Here is a 6,000-nt window from a genome sequence, read left to right on the forward strand (position 1 = left end):
ATGGCAAGTGTAGTTGAACTCATTTATTCTATTTATTGCGTTGAATTCATTATACATGAAGTTATTGCTATTTATGTTTTATGAGTTGTTATGTTTGATTGAAGAAAATGAAGTGTGGAGCTGAATGTGGCAAAACTTGTAGTATTGGAGGGCACATGGTGTTGAATGGTTGCTATTAGAAGTGTTGATGTGTTGTTTGCATTAGCTTACAATATTATAACAATAATGGATGACTATGGGAATGAGATTTTACACTTCCTTTAAGATATTAAAGACTATTAAGGGGAAGTTTATTTGATCCATAAGTTGACCTATTGGTTAATTGTCAATAGGAATTCATGTGGCATAGTTAATATGAAAAATTAGGATTTGGTAAGCTTAGGGGTTATGTTAAACATGCTTCAGTATTTTGACCATAACTTGAGTTATAAAAATTTAAATGTGATGATTCTTGAAGAATTAGAAATTTAAGACACAGACCTATAACATTTATGTTTATGCCAAGAGCCAATTCGTTTGAGAAATTGATGGAAAATGGCCTGAGGTATAAACTTCTGGTTATTAAAGTTTAAGATTTAACATGATCAATTCTTATGATTATTAATGTATTATTGTAATTATGCCATGTTCTAATGTTTACCCATTAGTTAGATGATCTTTGAAAGATATACATGGTCATGATGTCAATGCATGATTAATGTTATGAAATGGCATGAAGATGCAATGTAATACATGTTTTAAGATGATGTATGTGAGCAAGAGGTAATGTAAATGGATTGATAATCCATAGATGAATTAAAAGTATTAAGCTCACCAAAATATGTATTTACATGCCATAAGATGTTAGAGATGCATATAGACATGATAGAGATGCATATAGACATGATGGGAAACGCGTAGGCATATCCTCGTATACCGGTTGAGGAAAGATGAATATATGCTTTAGATGTTAAATAACGCGTAAGCACGCCTCCCGATGATATAAGCTCTAGATGAATTTGAGGCTAGATGATACGAAGTGCTTAAGACACTAAGAAAAGTCTGATCGGCTACACGTTAAATGCTTCATATGCATTTAGTTGCACTACATGAGTTATGATGTTATTTACATCATAAGATGATTTATACTCATGTTAGACTATATTTAGATGTTATATCATGACATGTAATGTGTGTACTATGTTTACATACTTATTTGTATGTGTATGCGTTGATGTTTATATAGCCATGGGATAAAATGATGAAAGACATATGAAATAGAAAGGAAAAAAAAAAGGGGAAGTATCCCTAAATGTAAAAGATAAGTGGTGTGTTAACAAATATGTTTAAATGAGGGTCAAATAGCACATTTAGAATGCAATGGATCATTCCTTACTGAGCAATTAACGCTCACCCTTTCATTGTTGATTGCTTTGCAGGTAGACCAGAAGCGAAGGATGCTAGAGATAGCAGGGCTACACGTGAGGGGAGATGATTTATTGTCATCTTGATGTAAATAATGTAAATGATAAATATTTGTGAAACACCTTTGGAAGCTTCCACCCTGTAAATATGTTTTGATTGTGTAATTTCCGAATAAATTCTTAAAGTTTCTAAATTATAAGTTTGGATCCTGCGTGACATTTTATATACATGTTTTGGATATTATTATTATTATTATTATCCTTGCACAGGTTTTTTCTAAATACAACTCGTTCTCCAAACATGTATCCCCAGGATTCTCATTGGGGGATATTCAGAGGATACCTGACTGGAGAGGGGTTTTACACTTGGTATCAGAACAAGTATTTTGTTACTTTGAAAAAGGGTGTTTTAAGATGTTTTCTACTGCAGAGTTAGGCATTTATGAGAGTTAATGACAGTATCCCTCGTGTAAAGTTTCGCTACTTTAGTTGTCCAATCGTTGTAAGTATGTTTACCTTATTTTATGTAAGGATTGATTAGATGATTAATGTTATATGTGTGACTGTGATAGGGAATAAATATGAGGAAAACCAGTAGAATGGATCTAGGTCGCAGTGATGCTTCGAATGCACAAGATGTTCCAACTGCACCTGAAGCTCTTAACCTAACAACTGGTACTTCAAGCGCTCCAGGTTTAAATGTTGCAACATTGGAGCGTATGATCCAAGAGACTATTAATAGAGCTTTAAGGAGAACCCTGCTAGAAAGTACAAGTACTCCGATGACAATAGTGACGACCAATGTGGTACCAAGTCAAGCAATAGGAACGAGTACCCTAGAAGCAATGGTTCTTCCACAGCAGATTGAACCAATTTACAGCCTCTCAAGTAAACATCAGCCCCCAGAATTTAGCGGCACTAATGACCCAATAGTAGCAAAACAATGGATCAAGTTGGTGAAGAAAGCTACTGCTCTATTTCCTATGACAGATCAAGAGAAGATCCAGTATGCTACGTACCGATTGAGAGGAGATTCTATGACATGGTGGGAGCTTATGGAGCAAACTCAAGATACCACCACTCTTACTTGGTCAGGGTTCAAGGAATTGTTTGAGGAGTAGCACCGGATGGCGAACATGATATCCTCTAAACTGCAAGAGTTTATTAGTTTGCAACAAGGAAATATGATAGTCAAAGAGTATTTAATCAAGTTCAACTCCTTGGCTAAGTTTTCACCCACATTGGTTAGTACACCACAGACCCGATTGGAGAGATTTGTGGGTGGACTTCATCCCACTATCACCAGATATGTTATGTCGGGTCATCAGCCTTCCCAAACATATAGTGAAGCACTCGCCAGAGCCATCAGAGCAGAGGTGTACTTAAGGAAGGGCACTAGATTAACTCTTCCCCCAACAGTGGCAAGTAGTCCTCCCAGATTGGCCAGTCTAGTAGTGTATAACAAGTTGTTGGCAAGGACGATAAGGGTAAAGGCAAGAAAGGAGTCCCACCTAAAGCCAACAGGAAGGACATGCAGAAAAAGGGCTAGTAGAGGAAAGGTGAGATCAGTTACTACAAGAAATGTCGGAGGAGACATAGGGGTGAATGTCTAGTGGGGACCAATGTTTGTTTTAGATGCCGCCAGCTAGGTCATATTGCTAGAGATTGTCCCATTGGTTCTGCAACTTCAGTACCCACAATTGGAGGCACGACAGCCAGGGTGTATAATGTGGCCTAGATGCAAGCAAATGCCAACCCTTCAGCAGTCACTAGTCAGTTATTATTTCATGATACTCCCTTGTATGCCTTGATTGATTCTGGTGCTACTCATTCCTTCATCTCCTATGGTATGATTAAGAGATTAGGGTTGATGCCTATTAGAGTAGAACAAGCCATTAGGATTGAATTGCGTGATGGTGAGGGTGTATCAAGTGTTTCAAATCTTGATAGTGAGAACCCTATGAGCACATATGGTGGCCATTCTAGAAACGTCCGTAGCCCCAATATTGTTCTGAAGTGAGGGCATAGACAATACAGTAAGGCTATCATAGTGTTGAACGACCCTGTCGAAAGGCAGTGACTGATCTCACTTGTCAAGGTTGTTTGGTGACAACCTGGTGCAACACATGGGTGTTTGTTGTAGGCGATTACACCACAGCAAGTTCACTGGACTGACCCACCAGAGGATTCCATATGGATGGTAACCCCAGTGTCTATGGAACAAATCCTCTAACGAATGGTGGTGCATGTGATCCTTAGACTTGAGATCACCGGAGCGCCTTGTGCACCGATTGGTGTAGTTTGACACTAGCCTAACGCAGTTCTTTTCAGAGCTATCAATATGGTGGTGATTGGCTGCATCAAGGAGTGTATCAAGACTATGGTGGATAGACAGAGGATTCATCACTCCCAGGTACGAGATAAGTTATCTCACAGCGCAATTCAGTAAATGGCAGTGACACTAAAACTGTGGCCACAGTGGGATTGAGTTGTTGCTCTATCTAGATTATTATTCAGATCATTGGTCCAGTAACTGAATACATACATATCGAGAGTAACCGAGGTTGACACTATTTCTATGCCTCGGTCTCGTTGAGATAACAGATGATGAAAGGATTGGATTGCACGGTAACCATATCATTGACAGGTAGCTGCTTCACTGAATCCGAATCTATCGGGTGGCCATGATGCCTTGCTAGGGGCCAATCTTGGTCTGTGTGTAGTGAGACGATTAATTGGTGTTAATCGCGATACTACACACTGCTGGTATGATAAGGAGACTATGGGTCACACACATAGAAGATAATTTAAGAACCAGTTTGTAAGAATGGCGTTTTTGTCTTTTTAGGAGAAAGGGTATTTTGGTAATTTCATAGTATAATTAAATTTGCTGAGGTCGTAGCCTTTATTTAATTTGTTAATTAAATAAAATAAGTGAAATTATATTTAAATATGTGTTCGCATATATTTAAATGAATTATTGTTATTGTTAAATGTTAATATATGAAATATATTTATTAATTGAAATAACAATAATAATTAAAATTAAAATATCTTAAAGGGGCTGTTTGGATACAAGGGGTGTTTGGGTTGAATCCCAAGCCCATTCCATGATGGAATAGGGCAAAGTGTGCACTATATAAGTGCAACACTTTGTGAAATGTAACATATATTAATTCATTCATTGAAAACAAATATTCCAACCCCTTTTTCTTCTCTCTCATGCCGGATTTCTTTTGCTTGAAGAAAATATTTCATTTGATTTTCATCTTGGTTCTTAAAGGCTAAAGAGGATCTAGCAAATCCCGCTTTAATTCCTTGAGGTTGTCTTCGTGTGGACTACATTGGTTCGATCCTACACTTGGGTCAGTAGCGAAACTCATTTTGAGACAAATTGGAGGAGCCTCCAAACGTGGGTATGGTTTCATAACCTTGAGTTGTTTTATTGCAGATTTTAATATGTTGTATAAACTGTAAATTTGTGCCCTGATCTTAGTTCAAAGGAACGAATGTTTAAATAATTTTTTGTTTCCACTGCCATTTATGATCGTTTCCTTACATCTTCAGTATGCCAAACATTGACATCATTCTCGAGATGGACTTTCTTAGTAGATATGGAGTAGAGATAGACTGTCATAGGAAAAAAGTCAAGTTTAATCTAGACCATGGGGATAACTTCATTTTTGGAGAAGGGCACCCAACTAGCATGATGATTAGTGCAGCAAAAGCTAGGAAGATGTTGAAAAATGGGTGTTTAGGGCACATTACACATGTAGTAAATAAGGGAGAGAGTTCAAGCCCAAGTGTACATGAGGTAGCTATGGTAAATGAATTCATTGATGTGTTTCCAGATAAATTGCCAGGTTTACCTCCAGAGAGGGAAGTGGAGTTTAGTATAGAACTAGCCCCTGGTATAGCCCCTATTTCAAAGGCTCTTTATCACATGGCCCTAGTTGAGCTCCAAGAATTAAAGAAGCAGTTACAAGAGTTGTTAGACAAGGGCTTTATTAGGCCCAGTCATTCCCCATGGGGTGCTCCAATTCTATTTGTGAAAAAGAAGGATGGGTCTATGAGGATGTGTATAGATTACCGTGAACTAAATAAAGTAATAGTAAAGAATAAGTACCCATTGCCCAGGATAGATGATTTGTTTGACCAATTGAAAGGTGCCTCAGTGTTTTCTAAAATTAATCTTAGGTCAGGATACCATCATGTTAGAGTGGCTAAGGAAGATATACCAAAAACGGCTTTCCGAACAAGGTATGGGCATTATGAATTTGTTGTGATGCCTTTCGGATTGACTAATGTACCTGTAATTTTTATGGACTTGATGAACAGAGTTTTTCATGATGTCCTTGACAAGTTCATAGTAGTGTTTATTGATGATATCCTAGTTTATTCCAAGACTTTATAATGGAGATCGAGGTGCTGACCAAGTTGATGTTCCCAAATATTCTCAAGATTCTTTGCAAGGAATTGGTGGTCTAATGTCACGACCCGGATTCGGCACACAGCCCCGGCGTCGCAACTATTCTACTCAGTACTGTCCCCCCCCTTAAGGGATTTCTTTCGCCTCCCCCACCACTCGAACCCAAGA

Source organism: Pistacia vera, unplaced genomic scaffold (assembly GCF_008641045.1).
Source record: "Pistacia vera cultivar Batoury unplaced genomic scaffold, PisVer_v2 Contig1107, whole genome shotgun sequence".
Classification (NCBI taxonomy): Eukaryota; Viridiplantae; Streptophyta; class Magnoliopsida; order Sapindales; family Anacardiaceae; genus Pistacia; species Pistacia vera.